Below are 12,303 nucleotides of genomic sequence, written 5' to 3' on the forward strand. Positions count from 1 at the left end.
GCTAAACAAAAATATAGGAATATTGAAAATTAATTTTTATTATTTATCCTTCCTTTAACTGCTTGGATTTACACTCACTTCACTTATAAACTGTCGTATAACTTTAGAATTGAAAGTATGGGCAGGACAACGAGTAGGACACATTAATCGTGTGACACTTTAATCCGAAGTTTATGCTTCAAGGATTACGATGGTGGTGGTCCAGATTGCCGGAAACTCGTAATTTCCAAGATTTCCAAGAGTGTTTTCGAGAATATTGCATTAGGTATGGGTTATTCCTTGGGGCCGCCGTGACCGTGAGGCGGCCAGTTACGTAGACATAAGTCGATCGCCGAGCGTCGAGCGAAGCAGTTATCGCGTCGACTACGTTGTGTACTACTATTTTAACATTAACATACATATTCGTTAATACTCGAACTATCACCGTTGTAATCCTTCAAGCACAAGCTTCTATTCATTGACCCAATAACTAAAGGGAAGCTAAAGTGTTATGTTACTTCAGATCTCTAATTTATTTAGAATTATTGAATTGCTTTTACATATTTTCATTCTATGGTCCTAATCTTGTACTACATGAAATCCTATAATGGTATGATTATATAAATTACTCGATGATTACGCAATAAACAAACAAGTGAAAAATTTAATTACCGATACGTACGAAGACACGAGAATTTATGTATGCGATTAGTGCTTCAATGATTGTTATCACGCCAAATCTATCTTATTATCAATAATATTAGTTATACGTAGAGCGAATAGATTAATGTTTACGGCTGTATTCTTTCGACTTTGACTATGGACTAGCATAGGCAGAAACGTAGAACCGTGCTTTTCCACCTTTCGCTAAACTATCTTTTGCCATTATCTCAAAAAAAAAAAAAAAAAAAAAAAAAAAGAGAAAAGAAGAAAAGAAAAGAGAAGAAAGAAAGAAGAATGAAAAAGAAATAAAAGAAAAGAAAAAAAATACAGTCTATAAATGGAAATGGACTCTAAAGCAATCGCTGTTGAATTTACTCTTGCGTCGGGAAACGATCGCAACGCTTTTTAATTACCGTATATACCTTGTACCGATGGTATTATATTTCTGTGGCGAGGGATATTTACGGTTCCAACACGACGCCTTGTACATACATATGTAGGTACTATACAAGAAATTTGACGATCGAACGATTGACATCGATCTTTTACTATATATTTTCACAAAGAAAAAATCAGTTTCATAGGACAGGAACGAGAAGTAGTAGTTCTCTTTGCGACCTAAAACGCATACGTATTATACTATATATGTAAAAGAATAGAATTTATCTGCACGTTCGAAATCGACGATGCAGAATCAATTGCGTGAAATAACTCTCGCCGAATTTCAATTACCTATGTTTCGAGTGCGTTATTCTAATGAGTAACAACAAGTAATATCATCCCTAGCGAATATCCCTAAGCATCAAATAAGTAGTAATTACTATTAATACGTTACTAATCTCTTATCAACAAACAACAAAAGATTATAGTATGTATAATTGAACATCTAAATAGATACGTGTAAGAAAGTGCAGATAGTTTACCGTGATTATCGACGATGCTTTGGTTAACCCAAATAACGTTCCGAGAAACGTACGTTCGCCAAAGTGCCAACTATCGCTATTATAACACGAAAAAGGACATATCACCACAAGATACATACATGTTTCTATATTGCTGCTATTTAGAGATGGCAGTAATCCTAATATTTTATTACGTCTATCGAAAAAGCGACAAACTGGTTAGATATCATTTTCGGCTCCGATTCGATTGCTTTTAAATAATGGCGTAATTTTCTTGTTTGTCCGTTTAACAGCATCAAATACAGTTTTATTCAAATAAGGTTTCTTGGTGAAAGTGCAGAAAAGCTCCTTACCGATTTCGATGACGTTGAATTACGCTGTAAAACTCAACGTTTTGAACATCCTTTTTTTTTTATACGTACAACCACCTGTTGGCCTTAGTTGCCGACATATTCGCAAGAAGCTGTCGATACCACTACAGTGAATTCTGCCTATAATTGTCTGTCCGAAGCAGCGTACGAGTCAGTTTGGTTGGTGGCTGCCTCAAGGCGCGGCGCGGTGCGATGCGGTGCGATGCGGTGCGATGCGGTGCGATGCGGTGCGGTGACCGAATAAAATAACGCCTAACGCAAATCTAACTCTCAACGTTTTCCTTTCTTTTATCATTTTTCTTTCTTCCATCGTTTATGTAGATTTAAGTTAGGTAGCTAAGGTAACTAAGGCCGATCGCCGGTTATATCTGTAGAAAAAAGTTGTTTAAAACGTTGAGCTTTACAACATGTTTCCAAATCGTCAAAATCAAGGAGTAACTAGCTTTTCTGTAGATTTACCGATTAATTGATCAGGAAAAACAGGGCTTTATATTTACGCGATGAAATACATATATGTTCATGTATATTGTAAAAAAGAGCCTACGTATAGACCCGATACGTCTCCGGCATTATTTTGTTGCAGGGATGAATCGTACATTTTCAGATATAACATAATAAATCGAAATGTACACCTATACGTATAAGAGAAACATGAAATTTTCGAATCAGTTTATCTCGATGAAAATGGTGAACAATCAAACAAAATTATTCCTCTTAATGAGAAATTAATGAACTTCGATATAGAAGAATCAATTTCAGATCATACTTTTAATATAAATATTAAATTGTATTTATTGTAATCGAGAAATTTTATATTTTATTGCGGCTTCACACAAGCATGATAAGTTGCGTAAATAAATAAAGTAAATTTTTTATTTGAAAATCTTGGGCGAAAGTTGAACGTCGAAATGTATAATTCTTGTGAAAGCAACGACTCGTTAATCACAAAAATTGTCGCAACTCTTAGACAGCCTACGTATTATTCATAAGTCGAGTGGTTCTAAATACTATTCGTATATGGAAAAGAATCGTTGCTCTTCGTTTTTATAAATAATTTAGTAGACACAAAAGTAACATCGAAGGCACCGTTGATCGTATTGGATTCGTCCCTTAAAGAAGATTCTCGATCAAAACAATTTAAGAAATAATTACAACGATAATTCCATAGAAAGGTTTTCGTGTAATTATCAATCCACCTCGACGATTTCGATGATTTCTGATTGGTGTTGTAGAAATCAATATTTTGAATAACTTTTCTCTATGCATGTAACTGCCGCTAGACTATAGTTTACGAGATATTCGAAAGAAGAAGAAGAAGATGAAGGAGAAAAAGAAAAAAGAATAGAGAAACCGTTAGTACCAGACTGAAGTGAATTCTGTCTATGTGTAGCGCGTACGTGACAGCATACGTGACGCATACTTTAGTACTGGTTGCAGGCCGCCTCTTCTGATGCGATGCAGCGGCCGGATAAAATAGAAAGCCTATGTAAACCTGTATAAACTACAAACAGAAGATAAGAACGAAATACATATCATATATGTATAGGAAAGAGTTGTTCAGAATCATGCCCTCGACAACATATTTAAAAATCATTGAAATCGGTGAAGCGGATGATCGATTTTGGACAATTGCCATTGCTTTCATAAATTTTTTTATTAATTATAATCAAGATTAGATATTTATAGACGAATATTTCTAAATACTTTTCGTTTCTTCCTGCAATTATAATTCATTGCCACTGTTTTGACGTAGGTACGCTGTTATTATTAGAAAATATTATACAACGGTTAGCATAGAACTGCCACGAAACCGTGTAAACTATTCGTGAATGGAAGTAGCCAAAGAGTAGGCGTACAGCAAACGTTATTACAAATCATTTAAGGGATCAATCCATTTCCAGTTCATATTCCAAAAGTTATAAACATCAAAAGCTACAAATCACAATTTATTATATCCGGTAGCGACGCAGAACTAATACGTATGGAGGAAAGAAATATCGAATGGCATTTATATTCTATACGTGTCTTATCTATATAGAACTCTGTACATGCGTATAGAATGCCAATATCATGAAACGAAAATAAGCGTACACGTAATTCGCGATTCGTATCTACCGATTGCGAGAACGAATACGATTCACTGAGCGTATTATTCGTAAGCGAGCGATTACTACAACCATAATATTTCTAGGTCTCTTTTCAATATCCTCTTTCGCTACGTGAACAGAATTCAAACAACTGTATTTCAGAAGAAGCGAACGTAACATTGTGTTCATGTATTTTGATTTATTATGTGACTGGTCACATTTTTCTATGTATATTTTTCTTAACGTGTGTATAACACTCGCTGTTTCAAAGCTACGTGTTTATGTAAGAGCGCGATCGACGTGCGATTAATACCTACGATCATAACCGACAGGTTTCCAAGAGGATTTCCTCTTCTTGTCACTAATATTATGTCGAACATCGTAATATGTGTACGAAATTTTGGATCGAATGTTATAGCTTTTTTGTAATAGCTGTGCGAAGAAGTGAAATAAAAATGTTAGAACTAAATATATCCTAACGACATATATAATCACACACAAATAGCATAATAGAGCTATCACCTTTAAATCACTTCAGTTCAATAACTCATCTACTGCCTATTACCGTTTCATCATATATCTAACCAACCTGAGCACGAATCGTAAATAATTCGCATTATGTAACCTTTTTTCTTCAAATATATTACAATATCGCATCGAATGTACGCCTTGGCATTGGTAAAACGTTATTTCAATTAAAAGGATTATTTTAAAATTTAAACGTATTGTGTGTGTGTGTGCGCGTGCGTGCGTGCGTGTGTGCGCGCGTGCGTGCGTGTGTGTGTGTGTGTGTGTGTGTGTGTGTGTGTGTGTGTGTGTGTGTGTACGCGCACGCGTGTGTGTGTATATATATATTCTAATTTTTTAAATAAAAGATAATATATATAAATTCTAAATATTTCTTAATAAAAATATCATCTTAAGAAAGAGTATCCTAATAAAAAAGATAATTATATAATAGAAATAAATACTATAAATATAGGTGTGACATACACAGTACGATATAATATAAATACTATATAATTATTATAATGCAACATAAATTCCTTTCCTTGAATTTGAAACGAGCATTGCTATTGCAAAATTAATTTTGAGAAATTGTACGGAGAAGGACGATGTAAAAGAAGTGTTTAAAAATGGATTTATAGAAAAGTATGTATGTAGCTGTAACTAGTAAAACAGCATGTTCAGACGATTCGAATTTTAACGGATTCGGTAATTTTATGGAATCGGTAACGTCCGAAAGCAGCGTGCACACAATTCCATATCTTCATTGAAAATCTAACACTCGCGCGTACGCTTACTTTGTTTAAAACGTGTTAAGAAAACGTGTAAAAGTATAAGTGAGAACATGGGCTGTGCAATAAAGATGAGCAAAAATAAGTAAATGTGTATCTAACTTCAAACCCTGAAACCTGATTGAAAAGCAAACATTATAATTCCAATGGTGGTTTAGTTTCGGACTTTGTTGGAACGTAGCGACGGCCGGCAACTAATGCCGACGTATACGCTGTCCCAGACGCACAACTATAAACAGAATACACTGCTGCAGTAGTACCGACAGTCTTTTGCGAATATGTACATACATATATATATATCTCAGATAAGAATCTCATGAAATTCTGTATAAAATAAATGTAGATTTAATCAAGTATACGACACGTAAAGAGCTAGGTCAGCTCCGCGGTAAGGTATCGGACTCGTCGCCATCTATCGGAACCGACTGGAACTGCGGCAAGATAACAGGAGTACGTGCAGGTATCTCAACTCCTGTTAGACAAGGAAAGCTATATTGTGCGACAAGGACGGGCATATGTGACATCACAGACAAGGAGAACTATATTGTGCGAAAAAGACGGACGTACTTCACCCACAAATTTCACGATTATTCCTTCATTACTATTATTATTATTATTCCCGAAATTTGATACGCAACGCTAATAAATATGTCGGCTTATCATTAGAATTTAGGGTGCGTAACAACTCTTCGTTTGATTTAGCCATCGTTTTACAAAGCAGAGATTATATTTACGCGTATATACAAGGCTTTTACAAAGTATAGTGAATATTGAGTTTAACGAATAATAAGATTAACGAATAATAAGTTTAATGAATAATAAGATTAACGAATAATATGTTTTACGAATAATAAGTTTGTCGGGTTTACATTGGAATTACGGTTAGGGGTGTGAAACGAATCTTCGTTTGGATTACACATTGTCGATAAGCAATAGAGAAGACATTGACCAGTGCAGATACGATTATTATAGAATCGGACGAGTAATCGTGGTAATTAGATGCTCGAGAAACTAACGACAATGATCCTAGGTTCGATAACGAATCCGCGGTCGACGGGATGATGGATGAACGTGCACCGAGCGTACAGACGCTAAGTAAGTCGCTAATACGATCTCGCGAGAGAGAGTGACTTTTCGTCGCGATGATGCTGCAGAGGAAAACTATGATGGGGTGTGTCTAAGGACGCGAGATCATCGGATTCGTCGAGGAGAGTCTTCGTTCAGAAAGTAAGGGAAATTGATGTTGCTGCTAATTGGTCAATCTCCATATCGGTGGTTAGAAAAAGATGCCAACCGCCCTGCAGGGAAAGTTGCTAGTGGGAGACGTCGTTCGTTGAAAAATAGGTCTCCTCTATCTTCTCGTAGTTGGGACAAAGACTGTTTGTTTGAAGGACTTTAGTTAGCTAAATCTTAAGATTTATAACGGGCCCTCAGGCTAGCTGAACGTGTACTGCAGAGAAGCATCGACATCGGGCAATCATCTTACTCGAAGAATAGGGTCTGCGTGTGACGAGCCACGGGACAGAGACCGTTGGAATGTTTACTGTCGCGTGTCGCCAGAAATATTTCTTTTAAGGAAAGCTATAGAATTACTTCATACCTTTGTTAGATAAAGCGTTTATCCCGTGACCGCGGCTACGTTCGGCGACTGGCTGTCGCCTCGAGCCCAAGCTCACTATCACGAATCTCGAACAAATACAATCGGATCGAAAGACGATAATCGTTTAATTACGCCTATGATAAAATCTAGATTACGGTGTTAAGGGATTTTTCCGAGGTTCCAAAGGGAAGGCTCCGATGTCCTTTCATCTCCGACATATATTTTACATCCTGTTAACGCGGTGTTATATCAAAACAATCACCCCTATTTTCTTAACGGAAATCAGAGGATCGATCAACTCGTGGTGTCGATTATTATAATCATAGCGGGAACTTACGACTCCCGTTGACTCCCGCGACTGGTCGAAAATACAATGACAGACATTGTCGAATACTAATTGAATAAAATCATTTAGTTAATTTTCATAGAATTTTATATTTCTTCGAGGAATCAATAAGTCTCTCGCATATAGCCTAATAGATCCTTTGATAGATCTAACGAAGAAGTACCTAACCGCGATTACAGCCAATTAGTTCATATTATTCGCTACATAATTAATAACTGTATCACGTACAGCGATGCAGGCGGTATTGAAGAAAAAAGCCATTTTATGTTGTAACTATTATATAACGAGTAAATTTACTCGTTCAACTTGAAAGGAATTAATAAAGACCCTGACTTTTAAGTAAGCATTCAGTAAGAATTTTAAATATTTCAAACAGAGATGTAGGTGTTATTCAAGAAAAAAGGACATTTTCATTTTTACTTAGCACGAGTAAATGAACGAATATCGATAATATAATGTAACGCTTAATATAAATTTTATCTGTCTGATTATTTAATACTTTAACTTATTTCACAGTAACGTCATCGACTGCCCTTAGGCTCTTTTCCCTTTTTGTTCAAACTAATCGATAGTCGAAAACTAGTATCAAGGAGGTGCGAATTTAGTCTTAGTTTCTAGAAACTATTAAAATGATAAAAATGGATATCGTATTAAATCGTAAAAGATACCAATTTACGATTAAAAATTGAGAAATCGTTCAATTTGATTTTGTTAGAATGGAAAAACCGTCTCCTGCTATGTCAAAAAATCGTTACCGTTTGATAAACAAATCGACGCCTTGTCATAAGTTATATAAGGAACACGGAAGTCGCGCGCGAGCTCTTTTGTGCCTGAAATTCCGGAGAGTGAACATCGAAGAAGAACATAAATATCAGGTAAGTAAGAAAAAATATCAAACAACAACATTGTAACGAGTAATTTATAACGTCTAAACCATTAATTTACAACACTTATGCTATTAATTTATAACATTCAAGCCATTAATTTATAACATTTAAGGAATTAATTTATAACGTCTAAACTATTAATTTATAACATTTATGCTATTAATTTATAACATTCAAGCTATTAATTTATAACATTTAAACTGTTAATTTATAACATTTAAGCCATTAATTTACAACATTTAAACTGTTATTTTATACATTTAAGCTATCAATTTATAACATTTAAGCTATTAATTAACAACATCTAAGCCATTAATTTACGACATTTAAACTGTTATTTTATGCATTTAAGCCATTAATTTATAACATTTAAGGAATTAATTTATAACGTCTAAACTATTAATTTATAACATTTATGCTATTAATTTATAACATTCAAGCTATTAATTTATAACATTTAAACTGTTAATTTATAACATTTAAGCCATTAATTTACAACATTTAAACTGTTATTTTATGCATTTAAGCCATTAATTTATAACATTTAAGGAATTAATTTATAACGTCTAAACTATTAATTTATAACATTTATGCTATTAATTTATTACATTCAAGCTATTAATTTATAACATTTAAACTGTTAATTTATAACATTTAAGCCATTAATTTATAACATTTAAGCTATTAATTTACAACATCTAAGCCACTAATTTACAATATTTGAACTGTTTTTTTATACATTTAAGCCATTAATTTATAACATTTAAACTATTAATTTTTAACGTTTAAACTATTAATTTATAACATTTAAGCCATTAATTTATAAAATTTAAGCTATTAATTTACAACATCTAAGCCATTAATTTACAACATCTAAGCCATTAATTTATGACATTTAAGCTAATAATCTAAAACAATTACTCCATTAATTCTTAACAGTTATGCCAATAATTTATAACCACATTCTCCCATTAATTCAAAGTAATTATGTTCTTAATTTATAACAGAAGTACCGTTACTCGAAAGTGACTCTACATCCATTGATTGAAATCAATACCATCAATTCGTAGTGAGTGAATTAATGATTTATTTTGTTTTATTTTATTAACGGAATCCATCAAGTCTTTGAAGTGCTATTTTATTTCTATATAGCATTATCTTTTAATTTTAAATACAGTATTTAATCTCTCATTTCATTATTTCGTATAAAACCTGTGGTAACACAGAGTTCAATTTTAAGATATAATTTTCCATTTCTGCTCAAAACCAAGGCGACAACACCATATTCATGGAATCAAGGAAGCAAATGCAATTTAAAAGAAGGCAACGACATCTTATAATTTGTCCATACGCGCTACAATTGGTACCTCGCATAGTTTCGTTTCTTCGATGATAAGTACAAAATTCAAGTACGATTATGCGGATCCACGTACTACAGCTATTCCAATTAATAAATTTCAATACACGCCACTTCTTTATTATAAAATAATTTTACATCTCTGCTTCCAATGCTTAGAAACTCTTTATGTAAATGGGACCGGAAAGTAGTTACCTCCTCGTGGTGGGTCCCGGTAATTGGTATCGTTTTCCAAATAATAATACACCAAGTACTATTTTGAATATTAGTATTATTATTTGAAAACGATATCAAGCTAAAAACTACATGAGTATACTCTGGTCTTGATCATCCAAAATAGTTTTGGTGATCTAGACTGGACTAATAACCCCCCGCGGGGGCACCGTGGGACATCGTGGGACATCGCAGGACACCGTGGGATGCGAGCGTTTTAGCCTTAATTAATCATAAGATAGATACCTATGTTATGTGCATTGTAAGCTCATTCTGTACAAAGATACTTATCTATCTTGGAACGAAAAATAAAGATCTCGTCTCTCTTGATCCCCTCGCTTACCACACTGGAAAAATTGTTCCCTCGATATATCGGTTCACGGTCGCTCAGTTCTTTCAAACCGTAGCATGACGTACTCGTTCGCGCGTATTCCGGGTACGTGCGGGTCAACGTGTACTGGACAAATCTTTGGATTCGTAAGTCGCCCCAAGCACACCTCTGTGGTTAGTAACTGCTCGAAAACTGCCCGTCGTTTGCCTCGAATCACGGGAGTTGTCATCGCACTGGTGATACCTGGGATCCGCAATACTGTCCGATTGGTACTTCGGTACTCGGGCAGAGACCTGCATTTCACGTCCTCCGTAATCCTGTTTAAGTGAAAAACTCGCAGGCGGGGGGACTCCACTGTTCAGTTGGGGTAATGCCTTCGTAATCCTGTTCAGCGGTCCATCCTCGTGAGTGGACCCCACTGTTCAGTTGAGGCCTCTTGCCTTCGTAATCCTGTTCAGCGGTCCCTCCCCGGGTACTCACTTGTTTCAGTTGGAGTGTGTTAAATTGCAGGCCTGTTTGCTGGGTCAATTATTAAGCATGGGTACTTGGCAAAATTTTTGTTGCACAAATTGAGTAGACTTTGGAAAACCATCAAAAAAACCCAACTGAAGCTTTCTTTTCTTGAAGTTGCATTTTGGACCAAAATTCTGGAGTTTTTAAATTATGTCTTAAATCTTCCTATCTTATCTATTAATAAACTTTATCGATATCTCAAAATTTTATAATAATAAATGTAGTTATATATTATACTGTTTGAAATACCTGTTTCCTTCTTCCACTCTGAGAAACTTCCCAAGGTATTTTTTCAAGCGCGTTCTTCAATGAATTAATTTCCCAAGGATTTAGAAAATCTAGCTTTGTATAAAAGTGAATATAAAACAATAGGTTAATATTAATTTCTTACGAATATTATCTCAAATATAAATAATAATAATAAAATTATTATTCTAACAATACTTTTTATCAAGTTCTCTTCACTAAAAAATCTTACTTCTTTTTTTATAATTGATGGTTGATAATCTCTTGTTATATTCTTAAATGTAAATTAGTTTGAAAGGGAAAATTAACGAATAATATTACCATGAATTAGAAATTAAATAATGGAAGGATGTATCGGATACAGGTAAGTAAATACCTTTATATATACACCAGGAAATTCTATGGCTGTTCCTCGATGATACGGATGATTTTTGTAAAGATCAGCATCCCAACCAGGCCACGATTTGTCACAGTTTGGACAATATACATAACTGGAACATTTCTAAAATATTATAATCCATAATAGTTAATAAGACATAGAAACAAATTTTAAATGTTATGTGTATAAATTTAATAAAAAAGTAAATTATCTAGTTCAATAACAATGTTACCTTTCATATTTTGTACATAAAACAGTAACTTTGCCTACATTAATACATACTGCCTACATTAAAAATTACATACTTGCGTTAGAAAATCATTTGTTTCATTGACGGATAAATTAAATAATAAATAAATAATTTAAATCTTTCATAAAAAATATTAAAAATAGCAATGCTACCAAATAAATTAATTGTCCAAGTATATAACATAATAGAAAACTTATTTGTAAAAAAGACAAACTTTTGGGACATAACCTCAAAATGAGTCTTAAGATTGGGTTTCACAATCTTATGTTCAGTTTCGCAGAGAAGACAAGATCTTATTCCCTTTCAACCACAAGAACGCACTGTTTCCATCCTTTAATAAGTAACAAAGAACTTAAAAGTCGCTAAATACTTATTTCGAACTATATTCATATGTACATATGTATACATATTTTAGACACATAGTACGTGAAAGTCAGGGAACTAAAGGACAATGTCGATGCGATAGCATAAGAAGGGTAATACGTTGGTTGGGTCTTCTATACGTGTTAACTTAATTCGAAATTACTAGAATAATTTACTATCGACTATAAATCTCCTCGTTTATAATAATGCCTTTATAATAAACTTTTCAACTGATAATCTTTTTACAATCTTCTTTTGACAGAACATTAGCACATTGCCAAGTGTATACCAACAGGTATACAAGGAACACACGACTGTCGTGCGATGTCATTTGTGTTTCAACCATCGTACAATGAACATCGAAGAATTGAACTTTTTCGAATTAAATTATCAATTTACAACATTTGCGTTATTAATTTGTAAGATTCAAGCTATTAATTTACAACATTTAAACTATTCTTTTCTAACAATTTACTATTAATTTATTAACTAATTCAATGGATTAATTTATTAACATT

At 33.7% G+C, this 12,303-nt stretch overlaps 1 long non-coding RNA gene and 1 pseudogene across 1 annotated transcript; one reads left to right on the forward strand and one right to left on the reverse strand.

Moving 5' to 3' along the window:
- Positions 1 to 416: 416 nt before the first annotated feature.
- Positions 417 to 3,234, forward strand: LOC138180374 (uncharacterized). Its single transcript, XR_011173283.1, has 2 exons — positions 417 to 1,809; positions 2,585 to 3,234. It is a non-coding gene; the product is annotated as an uncharacterized LOC138180374 (long non-coding RNA).
- Positions 3,235 to 10,558: 7,324 nt separating this feature from the next.
- Positions 10,559 to 11,904, reverse strand: LOC138179823 (alpha-ketoglutarate-dependent dioxygenase alkB homolog 4-like; annotated as a pseudogene).
- Positions 11,905 to 12,303: the final 399 nt, after the last annotated feature.

This window comes from Bombus flavifrons, chromosome 5 (genome assembly GCF_040668555.2).
Source record: "Bombus flavifrons isolate JBK064 chromosome 5, iyBomFlav1_principal, whole genome shotgun sequence".
Lineage (NCBI taxonomy): Eukaryota > Metazoa > Arthropoda > Insecta > Hymenoptera > Apidae > Bombus > Bombus flavifrons.